The sequence below is a fragment of the Hetaerina americana genome, unplaced genomic scaffold (assembly GCF_022747635.1).
Source record: "Hetaerina americana unplaced genomic scaffold, ioHetAmer1.1.p SCAF_2, whole genome shotgun sequence".
NCBI classification, from domain to species: Eukaryota; Metazoa; Arthropoda; class Insecta; order Odonata; family Calopterygidae; genus Hetaerina; species Hetaerina americana.
The window spans coordinates 107773386-107798334 of NW_027286763.1; the positions used below are offsets into that span (position 1 = coordinate 107773386).

Here is a 24949-nt window from a genome sequence, read left to right on the forward strand (position 1 = left end):
ATTTATTTGTGAATCTTCCGTCATGCATGAGTATAATGCTACCTGATAGCTGGTGACCGCTTTGCATTCGATCCCGCCCTTTTTAATGGGTTTCCTTATTTTTCTTCCTTGCGTAGAGAGAGGAGCGGTTATTAGCGGTATAACAGTTGTATTTTCTATGACGGATGTTGCACAAATAATGCTCCTTCCACGTGCCATTAAAGTGGGACACGGCATATCACGTGTTGTTGCATTTATAGGATTATATGCAGTATGCCAGATGACCTAATAACACCCCCCTCCAGACGTCCTAGCGACGGCTTGTAGGGCATTGCGTAAATGTTGATGAAGTGAACGGGGAAAGCAATAAAAACTTATGCATTCGTAATTTTAAAGTTAAAACTCTGGCTTATAGGAATGTGAGGAATGTCCCCATTCGATTCGCGACAGCCTGGCTCCACTCGAAACCACGTTGGTGAGAACGCTCCATACGAGGCCGAGAGGAAAAAAAATGTGCACGATTTCAAATGCATGAAGGCGCAACCTTCGCTCCGAGGATTTCGCACTGCGGGACGTACTTATGGTCTGCAACCCCCTACCCCCTACCCGGGGTGGGGTGGGGGCTGGAGGGGGCAAAGGATGCGCCGCGTCATCACACGCCGGGGGTCGTTGGTGTCCCCCTCCTCTCCATAAACCGCGCACCCCATCCAATCTACCCTGATCCCTCTCCACGGGGGTTCAAATGTTAGTTGGTTTGGTTTGTGGTGGTTTTGAAATAGGTCGACGGTAAAATCACAAGCGCCTTTGAACCCAGTGTTTATTAGTGGGCGACGGGGAAGTTCCGAGAAATCTCGCCGCAACTCGTTTCCAGGTGTATTAGTTCCGGCGTCGTCGGGCGTTGACACCCCCATCCCCCTCTCCCGTATCCGTCTCCTCCTGAGGCCTCCGTCCGGCACATCTCGTTCCGAAGTCCCATTCTCTTCTTCTCACCGGCCCATCACACCCTCCACCCACCATCCATACCTTCTGTTTCTTGGCAGTTCGTCTTGAGTGGGATCCAACGTCACGTCCACGAGAGACGTTTCTCCCTCATTCACTCGCCATTAACTCCTCATTGCAAGTCCACATCAATTCTGCACCGATAATAAACTAATATCTAATATGAACGCTCTGGTATTTTTCAACCTCATGGATTGACGTTACTCATTTGTATACAATTCTAACGATTGAAATTGCTGACTTTGCATCCGAGTTTTTAAAAATATTAATCCAGCTACGATTATCTAGTCATTCGTTTCCGCACCTTGCGGTATTTATATCTGGTGAAATACAGGGTCCGTACAATAAGTATCGGAACTGGTTACAAAAATCAAAATTTATCGCATTTATCACTATAATTACTTGGTAATCTTCAAAATACGTTCCTCCTACATCGATACACGTAGTTCGGCGCGTCCGCCACTGGTCAAAAGCCCGCTGCAATTCGGTTTCCGAAATACTGTTGAGAGCCTTTGTCGTCGCCGCTTGAACCTCCTCGATGGTTGAACCGATATCCTTTGAGCTCCTTTTGAGCTATCTTTTTAGGTAATAACGTTGTCGAGAAAATCTTCATCTTCCTGGACGCAGTCCAAAATTTCTTGCGAAATTTCCACCCGCGACAGTTTTTGTTTTGACAGCTCTAGTCTTTCGGCACCAGCTTCGCGCACTTTTTCCTCATCGCAAGATCCTCTGTTACAATGGTGTGGACGGGTCCGACTGAAAGACCAGTCTTCTCACTGATAAGGACGACGGTTAAACGCCTGTCAGAGTCCAAACCGTTTTACACTTTCCAGCGGTCGTCGGGGGTCCGACGCGGTGCTCGTCTTCGAGGAGCTTGTGCGGCTTAAGGCACCATCCCCATAAGCCAGTTTAATAAGTTCGAGTGTCTCCGACGTGGATTTCCCGAGTTTTAACGCAAACTTTCACAGCGTAGCGTTACTCGACGGTGCGCTTTATACTGGCGTGACGACACCACAAACAATCACACGTCACAAAAATCCACCTCCTGTCTCAACGTATGCCCGGAGGCGACTGAACTAAAGTGCAACTGAGTGGTGGGGACCCTCTACCGAGCCGACCGGTCGGGCCCACAGCCGCCGCTCCGTAGAGGCTACAGCGAACCAGTCCCGATTCTTATTGTATTGACCCTGTAGGTCCAAAACGTAATATATTCACCATTAATAAATGCTGTTTCGATCGTTACCAAGTGTGGTTTGTGTTAAGTTGTTGCCTGCGGCCCATTTGAAAAAGTGTGATGGTAAGCTGTTCACAACCAAAATTGTAACAAATTAAAGCATATGCGGTAAATATTATAATTTTCAGGGGTAAAGGGAAAAGTTTGTCATTATATTACATGCGTTGATTTTAAATTGCTGAAAGAAATTTGGAAATGTGTAAATTTGCTGCTGGAGCCGAATTGTTTTTGCTCCTCGCCTCATTTGAAGACATGGAACGAGAGTTTCAGATGCGGACGAGCAATTCTAAGTAAGGAATTTTAATAATAACTAGTGTCACAACGATCATAATGTCGAAATAATTTCATAAAAAACGTCAAAATATATAGAGAAAGAACATTCTAACATCAATATCTTTTTTTAGCACGAGTAGTATATTCGTAGTATCACAGTCCTATAGTAGTACCACTTACCCTAACTTATCCACAGCAATTTTTACCAATGTAATAGTGTTTTCATAAATTGGTTTTTGTTATTTTGATAACAATCCATTTTAGTACAAATGTTTTGGTTCTATCAAGCAAGGCATATTTGTGCATAAAATGTTTTGTACCTGATCAAATGGAAATCTCGGACGTTTCTTCATTTCATTACTTGATTATTGGAAAATATCTAGTAATTATTGGTTTTAGAAAAATTATTGCTTAACATTTGGATGTAACCATTCGGTCAATATGTTTCACTGAAAAATTGTAATAATTCAAGCGACACTCTGCCAAGGAGTAATTGAGAGGAAAGAGGGAGCAGCTTTCTGTTAAGTACGGAATTAAATCATACAGGGTCTTTACCAAAAATATAGTAAATAGAATAAGCCTGGGGTAAAATATTAATTAATGTAGATCAAAGTACTAATTGCTACACTTCTTCATTAAGAGCACCCTGATGTATCGACGCACCAATGCCCGTGTCTCCGCCAGTTTTGGTGTGCTTCCTGTAAGGCATCAACAGGACCCTCGTTCAGGCTCATGGCCTCTTTGGCATGATCTAGTGGTCCAGAATGTTACTCAAAGGGTTGTACTTGGGTCGTAATCAAAGACCCATGTCTCGTCACGAGTAGCCACCTATTCTAAAATATGCGGGTCACTTCCATAGTGGTCCAATAGGACCAAGGCAAGATTGTCCGACTAGTAGTATTCCGACAGCACCTTGAGGATCATCTTGGCGCACCTTACTCATGCCTAAATCATATGGAAAAATAAATTGCACTGTGGTTTTCTTAAAACTCTTCTGCACTGTTCTTAAAGCATTCTGACGCTTGGGGGTCTATCAGAATTGAGCACGTGTCTCACTTTTTGCACATTTTCATCACACTGTGTTGTTGTTTGATGTGTCAAGGGCATTCCTCATCGTCCACCTCATCTCTACCCTCTTAGAGCAACCTGCGCAATCAGAAAACCATCAAATCCGATATTTCCCCATCTACATAAGCTTTATTAGCCATGGTTATGATCTACGAACCCAATTGTTCAACTAAATTTACAATTTAATTGCAAATCATTACTCCATGGAAAGTGGCATCGTGAATTCGTGACGTAACGGTCGAACAGGGGTCCAGTCTAGCAGCAATCCACTCACTGTGAATGCTTTTTTTTGCATTTACTGCCCTGTAGCGCAATCTCCCCGGTAAATCTAGGTAATTAAAAAATATCTCAAGCCTTATGATGGAAATAAGGTCAGAACATTCTTCTGATTTTTTCCGAAAATACGAGGGTCATCCGGAAAGTAGTACCCGTTCGTGCCGCATGAAGTGCTGACGACGCGAGTAGCCGCTGGACGAGGTCAGATAGCTTCAGTGGCTTGTCTGCCTTCTCTGAGCCAAGTTGCGTGACGCTAGCATTGCCTGTGTTGTTTCTGTGATTGTTTACAATGTTTAAAAAAATTGAGAACGCCGCCAGTTGTGAAGTGAGGGCAGTGATTAAATTCCTCAATGCAAGAAACGTTCGCCCATGTGATATTCATCGCCAATTAAAGGAGGTGTATGGAGACAATGTAATGGACGAGTCGTCTGTTCGGCGGTGGTGTCGCAACTTCAACATGGGGAGGGGGAACACACACGACGATGAGCGTTAGGAGAGACCGTCTGTCATTACAGACCAACTGGTGAGCTCAGTTGACGAATTCGTGAGGAACGATCGGCGCGTCACAATTGATGACATCTGTGAGCATTTTCCCAATGTTTCTCGAACAATTGTTCATGAAATTGTTAAACACCATCTGCATTATGCAAAAATTTGTGCAAGATGGGTCCCTCGCGTATCTCAATGAGCTGGCGGCGAAGGACTATGCAGCAGGAATACAGAAACTTGTCACCCGTTATGACAAATGCCTTAATTTGCTTGGAGATTATCTTGAGAAGTAGTTTAAAGTATCCTCTTTCAAATAAAATTGTTTATGTTTGTTAATATTTACTTTTGTGTCTTTATTTCACGAACGGGTACTACTTTCCGGATGACCCTCGTATATCAATTCATACGTAATTTCGACGTGATTGAAAATGGAAGCATATGTTTATGTGAGCATATATACGAGTGTTCAGGAGTAGGATACTGTGGATTGCAGTGAATACCCGTATACGAGCTATGATACGAGTGTCCACGAGTGGAAAAATTGACCTATCCTGCGTCCTCTTGGATTTAAAAGACTATCTGGGGTGACCTTTTTTTAACCATATTAAGGGGGACTGAAATGCCGTGCGTTTTTCCTTTTTCCTCTGATGTTATTTTATCAATGTTGTTTTATCTCAGTGGTTAATTCCCCCGGTAATTCGGTAATTAATCCGAGATACGGTTTATCCCGAGCATTCCGTCGCATTATCGAGGCAATTAATCGGAATATTTACCTCCCCAGAGTTGGTCGCGGGGGATGGAGTGGAATGCCTTGTTTTATTGGAATATACTCTCGGTGAACTCTAATGTTTCAATCCCACTTCCCTTTAATTAGGTACTTGGTACAGAGATGTTTGACCATCGAGTTTACTTTCAATGCAGTTCTATTGCATCTATCAGTTCAATTTTTATATGAATTGCAAGTGGTAAAGTTGAGCAGACGAATATTTCAAAATATTTTAATAGCTCTTCGAAAGATTTATTACCACAAACTCGTGGAATTTAGGATGATAGGCACTTAATTTCGTAGTTTATGTCATGGCGTGTCATTTATATAGGAAAGTAAAGGCCATGTTTTAATTTGCAAAGTGAGGTTCTTTCTTTCTACACGTATTTTCGCATTTTACTCGGTCTAGGTCAAAAAAAAGACATGCGAGCACGTGCTCACGTTTTACATGTGTGCGTGTTGTAGGATGGCTTTCGTGCTGCATCATGGGGTGCAGTTTTTTAGTGGTTTTGCGGTATATGTGTTTGCATGAGTATTGGATGAAGGGATTTTTGCATGAGTGTGTGCGCTGCTGTGGGTGTAATTTTCCGTGTTTTTTTTTTGCATGTGGTATTTTTCTTTTTTACGGTTGGTGACCTAACACCCCCCGCCACACGCCCTTGCGGCGGCTTGCGGGGTATTATGTAGATGTAGATGTAGATGTACATCATTATTTTACGTGTGAATTAACAATGCAATATAGCTGGTTCCTAAATTATCATGCGCATTAAAAATGTGTTGCATGGTACTTATTTTCGAGGGTAAATTTTCTCTTGTTTAACATTACCTCTATGTACTCGTCATGGACTGAATTAATCAGCGTCGGGTGACATTTCAAATACATTTATTAGAGTATTGGATCTCAGATTATACGTCAGTCTCATTTCATTGGCAGTCTGTGACTTGAAATGACGCCATGAAGTGAAAATTGTGTTCGCTCTCTATGCAAGTGATCCGTAGGAGGCATATACGCTCTCTATTGCCGTGCGCTGCCAAAATAAAAAAGTGGTATATCCTTGAGGGCGGATACCGTGCCCATGACCGCTTAAAAGATTTCGTCACGAGTCCGTTCTAAACGTAACCCCTTAAAGTGTTAACCGATCGACGGTTCGGCAAAGCTAGACTTATGCTAATAGGATGTGATAATGCAGTCGTAATTACAGTTGCACGTGACGACTGGTTATTACGGGACAACGGGGAGATGGAGGCATTAATGTGCCGACGGCCCCGTGCGGAGTGGGAATGATGGAAGGGGCGAGTTGGGGGGGGGTGTGGATGGGGAGATGCGGGGTGCCGCGGTGAGAGGCCGTGCGGGTACGAGGGTATTACATTCCGTTCAAGGGATTGCGGGAATAGGCGAATGGATTACACCCTTGCGGTGTGGGCCTGGGAAGGGGGGGCGCGGATCGTTCGCCGCTGGACGTCGTCACCCTGCCCCTGGGCGCGATCGAACCAGGACGGAGAGGGGGATCTTCGTTTAGGGTTTCGAGAATCAGGTAAACAAATTCGCGCGAATTTCCGTGGAAAACCCTTTAGCCCTTGCATGGTCAGGTTTAAGGGTTATAGTCCACGAGCAATACAGGCCAGACGATGTGGCGTGAAAATTTTGAAAAAAGTCTTGTCTCTTTTTTTTGTTTAAGTCTACTCTGAATAGCGTGTACAAGAGAGATTAAGGGTAGAAAAGATAGATTTAGGATGTCATTTTTTCCGCGAACGATGGGGGATCATAATATCATTGTTCGACCGCGATAGGGTCGTGTTCGAGTAAAATTATTCGGGTGTGTATTCACCCCCTGCCACACGCCTTGGTGGTGGCTTTTGGGGCATATAAAATAAAATAAATAAATAAAACCATAATTTTTGATTCACCGCTATGAGAAGTGCGTTTTCTGGGCCTTTCCAGACATGGTTAATATTTCCACGCGTATAGAACTATCTTTGTTTTGGTTTTTTTCTTCGGTAACTCAGCAGGATTTGGTGCTAGAAAAAATATTTTGATGAAAAGTTGTTCGTAATTTAATGGTCTTCGAAACGCCCATTGGTCAATTATTTTATGTATCTTACTTTTTTCAATTTGCAAAATAGTTTTAAATTAGATTTTTATATCGAGAGCGGTGTACTTTCTAAAATATTCACTATGTGTCAATCATACTTACGAAAAAGAAACTTCTTTTATGGGGTAATAAGTGTGCGCAATTCGGTTCCGACTTGCAGGTGTAATAGTAAATGAAAATTTTCGTGCATTTTTGCTAACCCTTGGTGCTTGTTTTCAGGTTTTTTCGCCAAGTAATATGTTGGTGAATGTTTTTGCGATTTTGCAGATAAAAGTAGTGAGATCTACAACGAGTATGGCTTTCAACTTTATGGCTTGGCTTAGTTTTCCGGCAAACCTGCTCGAACTTTGAACCTTTATACCTCGGATTTCATTCATAGAGGAAAAACGCATTTATGCCAAAAATAAATGTTTGACCGAGAAATTTCTCGTTAGATTTTTTTGGATTCTAAAATTTCCGTAATCCATGGACTTTTTCGAATTGTTTATGAAGGTGAAAATTCTTCATTGACAAAGTGCGTGCAAAATGATTTAAAATTAATTGTACTAATATTTTGTTTCCAATTAGACTTCAAACCTGCACTCTTAAACTTCACGTTCGTTCAAGTGGCACATGTAAATTTTTCCGCTGAAAATGAGCACTAGCTATTTTTTTAAACATTTTAATTGCTCATCGAAAATTGCAAATGCGGGAATGTAAACTTCTCATTGTACATAAAAGAACGTTCATTTCCTTCTTTATGTCTGACATTAGATAAGTATTTTAAAGCGTACAAAAACTCTAAAAATGGGTTAATTTTGCGTCCCTTTACAATTTTCAGAGAAGATAATTAAGAATGATATAAAATACGAAAAACGGTATTTTGTAGACAATTCGAACGCAACACTTTTGATCTATTCATTTTCCCCTGACTTAGCATCCAGCTGCCGAATACTTTAGAGTGGATATAAATATAAAAATAGAATTGGAACAATAGTTGCATTCATAAACCTTGACGACTAAACGAACTACACATAAGAAACAGATGGAACCTATGGCCTTTGATTTTGCTTTGAAATCCCCATCGGATATTTTTGGTTATCATTCTGCTCAGTTTGCGTGACTATCCGACTTAAAATTCTATGACATCGACTCGGTGAGGAAAGCACTTTACGAGTCATAACTCATTTTTAGTCATCAACCCATCAATTGTTTGGGAAATTATGATTTAGTTACAAATATTTAACGTACGGGCATTGTAGGTCGTTAGAGGTTGTCAGACCTTTTTTTAGGGCTTTAATTCTTTTTACATAGTTAAATATCGATTACGGTGGTGAGGTGCGCTTTAATTTTGGATCCAGTCGCGAATTTATTTGGTCGCAAAAGGCTTTATATGTACATGGAAACATCAGGTTAAAATTTATTTTATAATCACTCTATCACTTTCCATTCATTCTCTTGATCTTCGCGATCTTACGTACAATTTCATGTAGTTTCGGAGCTTACATTAAAGTGAAGTGCTAGTTCTGCGAATGGTAAAAAGGGATTCATAGGCAATGCTGGGCCCGATAACTACCCACAGAACGTGACGCAAGTCCCACGAATGGCCATCATTCGTCAGAGTCGGCCCAGGTGATAAAATAAAAAGGTAGATTGCCCGGTGATAATGCACCGGCCGGACTGGAACTGCTGCGGAAGTCAGAGCTCTCAGGCTTTCAATCTTTTTCAAAATACTACGTCAAGGATCCCAGATGTTGTTGCAGATGGATTTTCCAACGAGGGAAGCGAATTGATTTTTCAGAGTTTCCATCAGTGAGGGAATTAATGAATATCAGGATAGACGTCATCAAGTGAGAAGTAAACGTATTAATTTCACGTCCGTCAAATATTTGCACACAAGCAATTTATAATTGTGTTTGATGCATCATCTCTTCATCCTATAACACCGAACTGTTTACAGTTGTAACTTGTTTTATTTCAGATATACGTAGATTTACGTACGTTGTCGCTTGCAAATTGATTGAATTTATTTTATTATATTTTCAGGCGCACTGTCTCACTCGTACATTTAAAATCCGCGAAACATCTTTCCTGCGGCCATTAAATTTCTGAAAGAGCTAAAACTATTCATGTGGGATGAATGTTGTTTTTTATGCGTCAAAATATCAGTTCGATTAATTTATTTATTTACTCCGTGACTCTATGGTGTTGATCGAACCCATCTATCTAATTCGATCCATGCTTTGAATATAAGTATTATCTGAAAAATTACTTCGGAACACGAACTGAAATCGATTATTACAATTTTTTTACCATAACTGAAATTAATTAATCTGAACTTTAATTGGGTATTCTGTTTCTGAGGCTTAAATATGGTACAAGTCTTAAAGGCGGTAAGCTATTTATTCTTTCACGTGACAGCAAAGTATGAAATGAAAGTCAGTCTTCCGACAGAGAAGGACGGGTGCGTGCGGGGAGGTTGGTTTTTTGTTAAAAACACGGGGAAAAAAAGAATGGCCGTTCAACGTTTCACCGCACGAGAAACGCTTGCGTGGGTCACTGCGAATGAGAGCCCGCACAGAACGTGTGGGCATTAAAGTTGCAAGGATGCCCACCTCGGCCGCATTGAAAGTGCGAGGCGGTCGAGGAATCAAATATTCAGAATACACTGCGCTTTAAACCACTCCAATGTCTACCATTTCTCCACGAAGTAGGATTTCGAAAAGTCATCGTTTTTACGATCGACATTAGTTTTTGGTTGCTTTGTGTGCATTATTGAAGCTCTTACATCAAGGAAACACACAACATCTCGTCCCGGTACTCGCGCGTGTTACAAGATGGATACGAACTGGCCGGTAAAAAGTATGACATACTATCAAACATCTAAGCATACGATCGTAGCAGCCCTATATTTATGATAATATCTCTTATCTTAACTTATTATATATTTTACACTGTTTTTTGTGATATTGAAACAATATGTGAGCGAAAGTTATGCGGATCTGAATATTTTCTCAAATCATTAAAAAAATTAATGCAGTCTGCATTCACATTTTTTATGTAAAAAAGCAAGCAAATTAATATACATATTACGTACTATGCCTACGTGAGATTAACGAGAAATATATAGGGGCACAAACCTAGGTGTAGACCTTGGCCACATTTAAAAAAAAACAATCGTCTCGAACAATACAGGTCACCTAATCCGTCTCATAACGACGTCATACATTAAGTAGTTCGTCTCCATTCGTTATAATGTAGTTATTTCTTCAAAAAATGAGTGGATTGCATGTTCAGTGCGATTTTGTAATTTGCACCTCAAAAAACATCTGCGAATTTAATTTAAAAATTCGTAAGTATACTTTTAAAATTGAGAGTTATTTTTTTTAAACGGTGATCAACTACAACAGTTTAAATTGAGTAGCTTCAGGCGTGATGGGGTAGAAATCGACCATCATGAATAACTGATAGTAACACTTTTCCACTGGATGAAATTTATTTTACGACCGGGCTTCGATTTATTACATCATCATCAGGTTTGACCATCAACCACCATCAACAACGGTAAAGTTCTCTGTGCCTGAAAATCCTAGTCAACTGTTGTAAGATATCGTTCCTCTAAATAAAATGGGTCAAATACGTTTAATCTCCGGATTTGTAATACCCATATGCTATGCATGTCATATTTTTTCATTTGATGAGTCCCATCGAATCGGGGCCGTACCGGGAAAAAGCACTCGCACATTCTTAATCGTAGATAAGCCACGAATTCACGCGCATGGCTACTGTTTTTTTCTCCAGTGGAATCATTGAAATAATCATATTTTTGCTAAAAAAATTTGATCAATACGGATTGAGCAACTCCATGAGCTATCTTTGTATTTATAAGATGCCTCTTCCATGGGCTCTGGTACATAGACCCTTGAGGATAATTCTGTATCTCGGGGCTGAGCGTTTCTTCGCCGCAGACATAATCCTCGACGACAAGGCGTACCCCATCGCACTCGGACTAAACCAGGCCTGTTCCTCGCTCATTCAGGAGACTCCAACATGGGCGGTTCGAGGTTCCGAACTAATTCATCCTTGCCCTCTTCCCGGGTTGACCCGGGTGCCCATTTCTGTCCTCTGGCCCTCTCTCTGTGCCCTTCGCGAGAGGACGAGTTTCCCTCATTCCTCCAGCCTACACCCACAGGAACACCGCGACCCCATCGGGGACCCTCCCATGATTCCGAGATCTCCTCATAACCTTTTGGCCTCCTCGGCTGTACCCTCCCTTCCTCCCCTTCTTTCTCTCTCTCTTTCTCACACAGTCCCGGGGGAACCAATCCTCTTCGCCCAAGTCCCCCAAAACTATAGGTTCTCCCGGAAAACCTTTGCCCAAGTACATAATTGATAAGAAGCGATGCATTTACAGATTCTCTGGGTGTGAGCGGTTCGCTTTGGGAGGGTGGCGGATGTTGGGCTTTCGGTGAGGGAGCGGCTCTGGGGTTGTAGGGGCGGGAAAGGGGCCGCCGATGAGATGAGTGTGGAATACACGTGCGGCATACACGTGCGGAATAGAGCATGGAATCCACCGTGGATCATTTGGGGAAATATCATTCCTTCTTCAATTCCCAACGATGAGGACTCTGCTCGGCAAAGTTTCGAGAACAGGCACGCCATGCTGGACACGTAAAATGGCCGAATGGGTTCGTGGGGTAGGATAGGCATTCTAATAAAGAGGAGTGATCACTCCATTTGATACTTCATATTATATGCAATCCCACAATACATGTACTTCACAATTTAATTTTGTGTAATTCAGTGTAATGGCACGTACGATGTGTTTTATGCATAGCATCTTCCTTATGACAAACACATGTAGTAAACTGTCACGTTTGGTGGCATGATATTCAGTTAATTTGATATACTTTCGAAGCTATGAAAAAATATAATAGCTTCATAAATCTCTCGAATCGACAGGTGGAGTTATTCCGAGATTATAAGCCATCGGAAAACCGTCTTCGTATTTTAACGTGAGATATTTAATACTCATCTACCCGTACTCTACAAAATGAAGAATAGACTGAAAACAAATAAACAAAAGAATGTAATAAGCTGTTATGCATTTACTATGCATGCATATATACGTAACATTTATATGTGCTATTTTGTATTTTACCGTCACGTGAAAAATTAACGGTGGTCATTTAAAGTCAACCAAAAAATGGGCTGATAATATAAATAGCAACAGAGTAAGCAGATTATATAGTATAAGATAATAGACACAAGGGACCATAATTTTAATCTGGTAAAATGCTTTGAAAAAAAATAAATTGAACGGCTGAAGAGGGTTGAATATGCGCTTAAGAGTGGTGGGGAAAATACTTATCATTGGGTATCACGGAATGGCTCAAGTCGAATTGAATAATTCTCTTGCCAAGGAGTAGCCCAATTAATTAGAAACAGAATTGAAAGGGAGATTAATTGGCTTTGAGAGATGTGGAGGGAGGAAAAGTTTCTTAATAATACGTAATGTGAAGGAGGGGGTTAAAGCTAAGGAAATGAGCTATTGATCCTTTTGGACTGAGATGATGGCTTTCAAAGTTCGTTCTAAGGTGAAAAATATACGTTATATTGGCGATGCAGGCATGCTTCATTTGAACTGAATTCATTAACACTAGGTCAGTTTTTTCAGCTTCTCTGAAAGCCTGCGAAAAACCCGTGAAGACTTCACCAGAATCGTGCGCCAGTAACATACCAAGTCCTACAAAATCCAAGGATATTGATGAATATCTACTGATACATCTATTTATTCTGTTGAAGTAATATTAGGAGTATGAGGTTGCTTGTTAGAGCTCGGGATATTTATTGCAAATGGGAAAGGGGGTGTAGCAAAGAGAAACCCTTGGTCATGGATAATGAATGGTGTCAAGGGAGTCGCAATTAATTAAACTCTACGGTTCGTTTTCGGATGTCGCCATCTTCTGTGAATTGCAGAAGGAATAGATTAGATGTTAGACAATAGGATCTCATTCAAGACCATACTCCAGCCTTCCGTGTCATTAATCAATTGATAATGCCCCTGATTTCGGGAATCCCAAAGTAAGTTTGACGAAGTTTTTTGTGAATTTTATTTTAAGATGTAACTCTAAAATAAAATTAAAATTAAAATTGGGATAAATCAACCTATCAGTTTTAATGTGTGTGTATCACAAATCTTCTTAATTATATTTTCGGGTCATACATGCGTGTATAGCTAAAGTAATTCTGTCTATAAAATAATGTTACGTTGAATAAAGTAAATGGGGAAACAAAATAATCGACATGACTTCTTAAAAAATGTTTCAAGTTCCAGGAATATCAATTAATGCAAATGTTCGTTTAACACCACGGTATAACTACCGTCTTTACTCATTCGGATCATCCAGAACTAGCTATTACAGCGTTCAAGGTGAGTCCTAAAAATAAGTAGAATAAATTTGGGGAAAATATTAATTAATGCCGATCCAAGTACATTTTGCTAAAATTCTTCATAAGAGCACCCTGATGTATCGGCACACCTCCGCCAGTTGCATTATGCTTCCTGCAAGGCATCAACAGGACTCTCGTTTAGGCACCTCGTCATGGTCTCTTTGACGTAATCCAGTGGTCCAAAACGGTACTCAAAGGGGTTATATAGTAGGGTTGTTCTCAAGAACCCATGTCTCGTCACGAGTAGCTACCTATTCTAAAAAACGCGGGTCACTTTCACAGTGGCCCAATAGGTCCAAGGCAAGATTGTCACACAAGCAGTCTACCGACAGCACCTTGGGGACCATCTGGGCACACCTTTCTCATGGCTGAATCATATTTAAAAATACATTGCACTGTCTTTTTCTTAAACTCTTCTGTACTGAGGATAAAACGTTTGTATTATCGCATTATATTTCAAGATAAGACTTGTTGAGCAAGATTTTAAATCATGAAGATATTCTTTCTATTTATGAGAAAACTACGACCATAGGTTTAGGTCATATTTTTCCATAGGTCATGTAAAAAGCCTAATTTTAAAAAACATTTCGATATAAACATTTTCGTTATCTAAATGATGTCAGCAAGATTTGTTACCTGAGTTCTTAGAACGCTGTGACGTGTACGGTAGCTTTAAATGTTTATCATTTGAACAAAATTAAGTGAACTCTAAATTTCGAACAGCATGATTCTCTCTGTTACTTTCTAATTCTTCGAACAGGTATTGAGAACGGGAAAGAAAGGATCTCTCGTATTTATTCGTTCGGCAGCCAATTTTTCTTGTCTTCTCCTGATATTCTTTCAAAGAAAAATCAACCGTCAACCGGAAGTTTGGTTGGAAAGTTAAGGAACAAGGTAACATGCCGAGAATTTTGTCGTGATTAATTCGCAAATTCTCAGAGAAAGCGGGAAAGTTTCCAATACTTTCCATCTGTTTTATTCCGGAATCATCTGCTACCCTTCCAAAGCAAAACAATTTGAGCTAGGCTGAAGGTCGATTTTGACACTATACTATTAGCATTCATCAGCAGTAATGTAAAGCATCATTTGAAAATTATTCATGAGCAACATGCAAAAATTTAAAAATTTATGAAAAACATTGGAATCACGTGTGAAATTACAGATGGTGTGAATTATAACGCAATATCCAATAATTACTTTCCCCATTCATTCTGATTAATAATTTATAAAGATTGGAATAAAAAATAAAAATAAATAAATATGGCGCACGATTCTGGTGAAGTCTTCACGGGTTTTTCGCAGGCTTTCAGAGAAGCTGAAAAAACTGACCTAGTGTTAATGAATTCAGTTCAAATGAAGCATGCCTGCATCGCCAATATAATGTTTATAAATAAATATTTATAAACATTGGAATCACGTGTGAAATTACAGATGGTGTGAATTATAACGCAATATCCAATAATTACTTTCCCCATTCATTCTGATTAATAATTTATATATTTAAAATTTATTTATATTTTATTTTTTTGATGTAGATTCAAAATGCGTGAGTGTAGCTGGAGGTAGACTGCAGGGGTGATTTTCAATAACACTCACGTCCTATTACCCAACAGGCAACATGGATTCAGAAAGGAGGGATCGTATGAAGCGCAGATGGGACTTTTTATATACGACTTCCAGCAATCGGGGGAAAGAAGCGTAAATAGATGCGATATTCTTGGATTTCTAAAAGGCCATTGATAAAGTCCAACAAGGTAAATTGATTCACAAGTTGCAATGGTGCGGAATATACGACTTAGTAATAAACTGGATTCTGAACTTCCTTACTGACCGTTAAAAAGGTAGTGATAGATGGCTCAAGCTCTAATTATATGAAATAAAGATGAGGCGTTCCTCAGGGTAGCGTCATGGGACCACGACTATTTTTTATATTCGTTAATGATATCATCCGTAAAATAAGAAGCAACATAAGACTCTTTGCCGATGGCACTGTAATCTTTAGGGAAATAGCGAATAATGCAGATCGTGAATCGCTGAAAACTGACTTAAACAGCTTTCAAAAATGGTGTGAAGAATGGAAGCTGGAATTAAATACGATAAAATGTACCGTCGTGCATTACTTAAACAATAGAAAACACAACCAAACTTTGCCAACTTACCCACTCGGAGGTGTTCGGACGAGCGTCGCGGATGAAGTAAAATACTTGGGGGTCACCATTTAATCGGGTCTTTCTTGGGGAAAACATACGCACTGGAACATATACGTTTGTGGAAGGGCGCTAAAAAAGTTCTCATTTCTCAAACGTACAGTCGGAAGGTGTAGTGACGAAAAAGTGAAGGAAACATGCTATCTATCTTTAGTAAGGCTTCACATTGAGTTTGCGGTGAGCGTTTGGAATCCATCTCAAAACATATTAATTACAGAATTGAATAAGGTACAGAGAAATGCCGCTAGGTTCGTGAAAAACTCGTACTGAAGGAACCAAAGCATCACACATTTAATACAGAATCTGGGGTGGGAACGTTTAGATATGCGAAGAATCAGGACTTTTTTAAACTTATTACGAAGATATAAAGCTTGTGGTTTTGCTTCCGACATTGGAGATATAATTCGGCCCCCTAATTGCATTTGCAGGGTGGATAATTGCCATAAAATTAAAGAGTTAAGACTATCAAACTCATATATTCACGTATTCGTTTTTCCAGCGCAATATTCGTGACAACAGTTAAAGGAAGAGAACTTAATAAAATAATGGCAGCGCGCTGTCGCAAATAGGGGCATTAAAAATTAAATTCCCACAATATTGGCATATACAAGGCTATTTTTGTGGAGTTAAAAACTAAGTTCGTCAAAATAAACAAAGAAAAGCGTAAAATATACCTATACAACAAGGCAAATTTTAACGGACTAAGAGAATATTTAAAGATAAAATTACCGGAATACAAGACAAAAACACTGACAACAAATACAGAGAACACTTGGAATTATTTCTTAAATATTTTACGCGAAGGAATAAAGACGTACATCCCGTCCAAACTCAAATGCGACAGTAAGGAACCTAGATGGTACAACGGGGAAGTCAGATCGGCATTAAGAAGGCAAAGAAAGCTACAGTCAAATTTCAAAAAGAGTTTAAAAAGTGACGATATAAGTTTTGTGAATACAACCAAACAGCTACTAAAAGAATGTCGTAGTAAGACGAAAAGTATTATGCGCACAGCACTACACTCTTTTAAATCTAAAATGCTAAGCGAATATCTTGAGGAAAATCCAAAGTCATTCTGGTCCTATGTTAGGGAAATACAGGGTAAACGTCCCACTGTTCACTCTTTGAAGACGGAAAATGGAGAAATCATTACAGATAGCGTGAAAAAGGCAAATATTTTAAACCATTTTTTCCAGAGCGTCTACAACAAAAACACAAACGCACCAAACGATCCTCCACACCCACCCGGGGAACACATGAGCGATCTTACACTGACCAAGCAGGGAATAGTACATCTGCTCCGTAGTATCAAAGCACACAAGGCACCTGGTCCGGAAGAAATACCTGCTAGAATATTAAAGGAATTAGCTGACGACATTGCCCCATTTTTACATATTGTTTTTCTAAAATCGATAGAAGAAGGCTCAGTGCCTCGCGACTGGAAGCTAGCCCATATAACTCCCATCTATAAAGGCGGCGATAGGGATAAACCAACCAATTACCGACCCATTTCTTTAACATCGATCTCTTGTAAAATATTGGAACACGTTATTGTCACTAACATTATGAAATTTCTTGATAGTAGGAAAATACTAATCCACAACCAGCACGGATTTAGGAAAAGCAGATCTTGCGAAACACAACTTGGTCTCTTCATTCACGATATACTTAGATCGGGAGAAAACAACACCCAAGTCGATGCAGTATTCCTGGATTTCAAAAAAGCCTTCGACAAAGTCCCACACAATAAATTGTTACACAAACTTAAATACTATGGGATCAATGAGAAAATAATTAATTGGATTAGGGACTTCTTGTCAAACCGCAAACAAATAGTAGTCATAGATGGGTTGTGCTCAACGGAGAGAGATGTTACTTCGGGCGTCCCCCAGGGAAGTGTAATAGGGCCTCTTCTGTTCTTAATATACATAAATGACTTAAGCACACACGTTAGTAGCAATCTAAGGTTATTTGCTGACGACACGGTGATATACAGGGAAATAAGGAGCCAACTAGATCGCGAGCTACTCTCTAAAACTTAGACAATATCTCGGGATGGTGCAATAAATGGGGATTAACACTTAATATAGATAAATGTGCAGTTTTGAAATTTTGGAATAAAGGAAGCGAGGAACAGGATATAAACTACAAAATAGAGGGTTCCGTATTGACTACGGCAAATCAAGTTAAATATTTGGGGGTTGTTCTAACACCACGCCTTTCATGGGGAGCACATATCAGGACAATATGCGGATCAGCTTTAAAGAAACTTGGCTTCATAAAACGGGTGGTGGGGAAATGTAATGAAAAAGTTAAAGAGAGGTGTTATTTTGCTCTAGTTAGACCTCATTTGGAATATGCCGCAAGTATTTGGGATCCGTGGGAGAAAATTTGGCAAAAAGAATTAGATAAAGTCCAGAGAAAATCCGCTAGATTCGTTAAAAATTGTTATGATAAAAACACAAGTGTGACAGGTCTCTTAGGGGATTTAGGCTGGGAACCACTTGAAGTGCGGAGAGAACAAGCGAGGCTTAGACTTTTAGAAAGGTTCAGAACAAACGAGTTTAAATATGACACTGAAGGAATTATAATGGCCCCACACTACTTAGGTAGATCAGACCACAAAGATAAACTAAGGGAGATAGATTCCAAGACAGATAGGTACAAATACTCATTCTTTCCCCGAACAATCAGTAATCATAATAGCAAGAAACCGAAGTCACTTTAGAAATATTAAAAACTTTGAATTTACAAGTCGGAACAAAATTAAACACTATAGAGATGTTAGGTATACTTTCAGGTGCATGTGTATGTTAGTTGGTAGTTTGAGTGTTTGCATGTGTGTGGGGTGTAAGTGTTCATGCATGAATGTATGCCATGTTTTTTTTTATATATGATTTTGTCGTTATTGCATGCGATTTTTTTTTTTAATTATTTTTCTTTTCTAAATTATGGGTGGTGTCCTAGCACCCCCCGCCACACGCCCTTGCGGCGGCTTGCGGGGTATTGAGTAGATGTAGATGTAGATGAAACCACTTTTTCTGTAAATACACTATATAAATTCAAATCTGGCGTCCTAACGCCCCTCGCCGTGTGCCCTTTAGCCAGGTGGGGTGTAGGTTAATGTATATAAGACCTATTGTATTTGTGAATTGTCCGTTTGGAATGTGTGGAATATTAACCGGTAATAAGTGTCTAAATTGCATGTTTGCCTGCCCTCTGTTGATATATTTTCTTGTCCTCTTTGTGTAGGCATAAGAATAGCTACCAACCATGTAAATCGAAATATACCGGTATGTAGCCATGTTGCATGATTAGTGTTCGGTCGCCCCCTTTCCACGCGGTTTTTGGTGTGGATAGCGGGGTGCCAGGTGTATGAGGAAATGGAGGGAATATATATGTATAGAATAGCTGGGGACCAGCCACCCCCTGCCACACGTCCTTACAACGGCTTTCGGGGTATTGTGTTGATGAAGATGTGACATATCTATAGAATTAAAAGCCCCAAATCGAACTCTAAGGCAATATTTTTATTTAGTATCCGAGAATATCTATCCCGTAATTGAATTCTTGGAAACAAGGAGCGAGGACCATATAAATATTAATTATATTACGACTCTGAACAACAGCAACGCTAAATTTCCGAAAAGTTTAAATTTCTCGACATATAATATTTAGATCCGGCAATCAGCCGAGGAGAATGCTGCAGTCGAAAACGTTCCGCGCTTGCAGCATAAACACATTTATCCTAAAGTACTTCGTTTGAGAGATTTTTAGAAGTTTAATCAAAACTAAATTCCATTTCAGTGAAATGAATGAGGTCGTCAATTTTCCTCCATTTATTTCTCGGAAAGAGCTCTGTACTCCCGACTGGAGGCGCTTCCACCCGCTGCAAATTGCTGGGAACACGAATGCAATTGGCGAGCTCCGACGGTGTACCCTTCCACTGCTTACTTTTTTCCTCACTTTCAATTTGGCTCGATTGACCAAAAATTTCCGTTCTCTCTTTTATATTTCTCCCCTTCTTTTTCTGTCCTCTATTTAACCTTCGGAATGAGTATACAACGCCAATTATATACTTGCGTGAGTGAGCAATTTTTTAAATTTACTCCCATCGTTCTCAATTATAATTGTTTTGAGTTTAATTTATCAACTCCACGCGAATACATTATATTTGGTGATATTCACATTCCACTGAATTTGTTTATAACTTGCACTTGAAAACTTGCGGGGAAAAACGATTCAATTACGCTCAAACTCAAATAACTGTGAGAAATAGGAAGAAAGGTATCCTCGACAATTAACGTCCTTTGTGGATACCGTTCCGGGATTAACATCGGAGGCCTTCGAGTTTCTTTCCTATTATCAATCATGTATTTACTTTTCACGTGGAATTATTCATGTTGACATCAAAAGGGATTTAATTCCAAAATTTGAGATGCGAAACATTCCTCTTGTTTTAGAGAGATTAAACTCCCGGCGGCGATCATTATCTTTTCATGCATCGCGTACTCGCCCTCGTCAAGCTGAGGGATTTATATTCAGGAGCCTTTTGAAGTCCTCCCGATCATTTACTTTTACCTCTGCCCTCACCTCGTCAATCCTACGGACAGGATTTCCGAAATCCTTCGCAAAGAGATCATTTCTCGAGATAAAACGACATTCCATTTTCAGGTCGGGTTTTTCCTTCCAATTCCCTTCACCATCCTAACTCGGCCCCAGGTCGTACTCGGGATAGCACTTGGACGCATTCGCGACGGAGAGGAAGAAAGGAATCCGCTTAGAAGGCGTTATAGGACCTCTCAGGCTTACGGATTTTTCACGGAACATTAAGCTCTGTGAAGATGCAGGATATACACACACACGAGTCTTTTTTGCACCATTAACGATGATAAAACGCTCGGAAAACAAAAAAAATCTGAATGTCCAGTAGTGCTTTTAGAAAGCGGACAGAAATAACTTTGGCGTCGGGTGTACCTTATGCTTAAAATCATAAGGCGTCTAAAAAGCGATTTTTCAATCACATGGAAGAAGTATTATTTCAAAATCATCCCTTAGATGTAATTTCTCAGTATCTAATTCTACATCTACATCTACATAATACCCCGCAAGCCGCCGCAAGGGCGTGTGGCGGGGGGTGTTAGGTCACCAACCGTAAAAAAGAAAAATACTACATGCAAAAAAAAAACAACACGGAAAATTACACCCACAGCAGCGCACACACTCATGCAAAAATCCCTTCATCCAATACTCATGCAAACACATAAACCGCAAAACAACTAAAAAACTGCACCCCATGATGCAGCACGAAAGACATCCTACAACACGGAAGCCAGGACACAACAAGCAAGAAATTGAGAAATCACTACCATATGAAAATGCACCACGAAACACTCTACCCCCAAAGAGTCTCTAAATGGCAGGGAATGGGACCCAACGTTGCAGGTAGCAGGAATTTGCCCCCGCGGAGAGGGACGAGGGATTGAAAGGGAAACTTAAAAACAGATGAACAGAACATGAATGAAGTCATTCGGAAAGAATGGGTTATTATAGCAAAACACATAAGGTTAGTGGAAGAGCATGCATTTAAATACAACTAATTATTTTTTAGACGCTGAGGGTGGCAAGTGGAATTTTTGCTATCTATAACCCTGCAGTTGCTATCCCGTATTGTCCGTGGGAAGAAGGAGTCCTTGAGTCGGCTAGTTCTGGCATCTATTTCCCGAATTTTATATGCATGATCCAAGCGACCAATGTATGTAGGAGTACGAATAATTTGCGAGACCTCGGTGCTGAAACATGCGGATCTAAATTTATTTAATAATTTCAATCTTGCATTGAATCGTCTCTCAGCCAATGATTCCCACCCCAAATCCATGAGCATTTCGGTGACGCTTTGCGTTTTATCGTAGGAATTTTTTACAAAACGGGCTGCCCGGCGTTGAACCTTCTCAATTTCCCGAATGAGACCTTTTTCACTCGGATCCCACAGGCTGCATGCGTATTCTAAATGAGGCCTTACAAGAGCGTGGTAACAACGTTCCTTGACCTTCGAGTCACTTTTGCCGACAATGCGTCTAATGAATCCCAATTTTTTATATGCTTGACCGCAGACTTTACGTATGTGAGTCCCCCAAGTTAAGTCTTTGGTGAATGTGACACCTAGGTATTTTACCGTATCAACTACTGCTAGGTCACCTCCAGCTAATTTGTAAGCAAATCCCGTTGATCTTTTAAAGAAATTTACCACTGAACATTTATTATAATTTAGAGTCAATCCCCAGTTAGAACACCATTTAGTAATGCAATCTAAATCCTGCTCTAGAATAAAACGATCCTCATCCTCAGATATCTCCCGATAGATCACCGTGTCATCCGCGAACATCCTAATTTTACTTTTCACTTCACGGTTCAAATCGTTAACAAAAATCAAGAAAAGCAACGGCCCGATCACACTTCCCTGAGGTACCCCCGACGTGACTCGAACGCTGTCGGAACTAGCGCCATCAAGGACTACCCTCTGTTCCCGCTCTGAAAGAAAATCTTTAACCCAACTTATGGCGCCCTTGTTTATACCCGCGACCTTTAATTTATGAATGAGTTTACCGTGTGGGACCTTATCAAATGCCTTTTGAAAATCTAAGAAGATGGCATCCACTTGCCTACCTCTCTCACCCGATAAAAGTAAATCATGTGTAAATAATCCTAATTGGGTCTCGCAGGAGCGGGTTTTCCTGAATCCGTGTTGATTGTCACTTAAAAAGTTAATATTGTCAAGGTGTCTCATTATTGAACTGACAATTATGTGCTCTAAGATTTTGCAACAGATAGAAGTGAGAGATATAGGTCTGTAATTACTGGGATCCTCCCTGTCACCACTTTTAAAAATAGGCGTTATTTGCGCGGTTTTCCAAATCTTAGGTACTTTGCACTCTGTGAGGGATTTGTTAAATATAAATTCAAGGTACGGGGCAATGTTTGGAGCTAAATGTTTTATCACCCTAGCTGGTATATTTTCGGGACCCGGGGATTTGTTGGGTTTAATCTCGTTAAGCAATTTTAGAATTCCTTGTTGGTCCACTGTTATTTTTTCCATGGGTGGAGTATGTATTGTTTCTTGGAGATATGCGGTGGCAACATCATTCGAGAAAACGCTTTGGAAGAATGAATTTAAGATGTTAGCTTTACCCTCACTGTCTGTATGAATTATATTGCTACAATCCCTTAAGCAAGCCACGGTTTTTTACTCCCATTTACTTCCCTAACATATGACCAGAAAGCTTTGGGGTCAGTGTCCAAGTGCTCGCAAAGTACTTTGCGTTTAAAGTCCAGTAAAGCGCTACGTAATTGTGTTTTGGTTTCAATTTTACAGGATCTATATGTGTCCCATAATTGTTTATTCTCAGGGGATGATGTGTTCACGCCTGCCCTCTTTACCCTAGAGTGTAGCATTCTCTGCTTTCGAAGGGCTTTTCTAACGTCTTTATTGTACCACCTGGGGTCGCGATTTGCTTTAACGTATTTTATAGGTATGAAATCTACGATTCCTTTTTGCATGATATTGACAAATTCTGTCCAAGTTTCTTCCACGTTGACATGACTTAAGCGGGTTTTGAACTCGGGTAGTGAAGAGTTTAATTGATTGGCAAAAGATTCAAAGTCTGCTTTATGGTAATTATAAATTTTTCTTTTTGGTTTAATGATCTTTTTTATTTCTATGTCCAAGTGGACATTAATTGCTTTATGGTCACTCAACCCCTCATCAGTTGATACACTAATAATACGTTCAGGCGTGTTTGTAAGAAATAGATCCAATATGTTCTTTCCACGGGTGGGCATGCGTACTGCTTGATGGAGGGAGTTTCTTTGAACCAATTTTATCATGGAATTGCAAGATTCGCGATCGCGGGTCCCAGATTTAACGATATTGTTGTCCCAATCTATACCAGGGAGATTAAAGTCGCCACCAATTATGTTTATGCTGTTATTATATTTACGTGTAAAATTGTAAATTTGATCGTTGAGGGTGTGAAGTGTTTTCAAATCTGAGTCTGGAGGTCTGTAGAAAGAGCATAAATTTATGTTGGGTTGATTGGTCCGTATTAAGGTGCACCAAACACTTTCTATGTTATTATTTTCAAATGAAACTTGCCTGCTTTCAAAATGACTTTTAACTGCCACGAAAACCCTTCCTCCGGGTCTTGTATCTCTATCGTGTCGGTAAACTTTGAAATCTATTGGGAAAATTTCTTGGTCATTTATGTCATTGCACAGCCAACTCTCTGTGCCTAATACTATATCAGCGGAATGAGTTTGGATTAAGTGTTCTAGATCCGCTGATTTGTTCTTGAGGCTTCTGCAATTTATAACAAGTATAGTTAAATTATTTTGATGTTGAATAACGTCCTTATTTGTGCCTGACTGTATTTTAGGACGCCTTTGTGGGGAAGTGCATGTCACATGTCTTTCTAAATCAATGTCAGTGTTGTCGGTGACTTTTATATTTTTATAAATAATATTATACGCGCTATCCCCAGATGTTACTGACCCACTAAGTGACCTGCCCTCTATCCTAAAAAAGGCCTACAGTGGTCGAGTATCCTATCCGCTACCTTACTCGCCGCTTCCGCCGTGTAATGGACCCCAGATCGGTTAAGGGGAGTCCTGCAAGATCGGAGGGTTGGTCTCAGGTCGACGAAGGAGGCTCCTATGTCCGAGCAGAATCTCGATAGTCTCTGGTTTATGCCTTCCACTCGGCTCCAAACCAGAGACCCGCGATCCTCCCTCGGAACGATGCTGCAGACCGTTAGTCCCAGCCGAACCCCCTCGACGCCCTGGACGCGCTTCACCTCGGAGTTCAGTTCCCTAAGGGAACGGAGGACCTCCTCGGATCCACGGTCCGTGACGTCGTTGGTGCCCACATGGGCCACGACCTGCAGCCTAGAGCACTTCGTGCCTTTGACCGCCGCCTCGATTGCCTTCGTCACCTGAGGGACTCCTCCGCCTGGTATACACCAGGCGGTCACCCGTTGATCGGCGCCTACGCGGCGCGCCCTTTCCCTCAATGGAACCATTACACGACGGACATTCGAGCTACCTATTACTACAACTCCCTCCCTTCCCGTTCCCTGAC

General features: G+C 40.4%; 1 protein-coding gene across 1 annotated transcript in view; it reads left to right on the forward strand.

Annotated features, from left to right (window-relative positions):
• LOC139688367 (uncharacterized) overlaps positions 1-24949 on the forward strand; it is a 900666-nt gene that overhangs the window by 756812 nt on the left and 118905 nt on the right. The gene's annotated exons all lie outside the window — the stretch shown is intronic.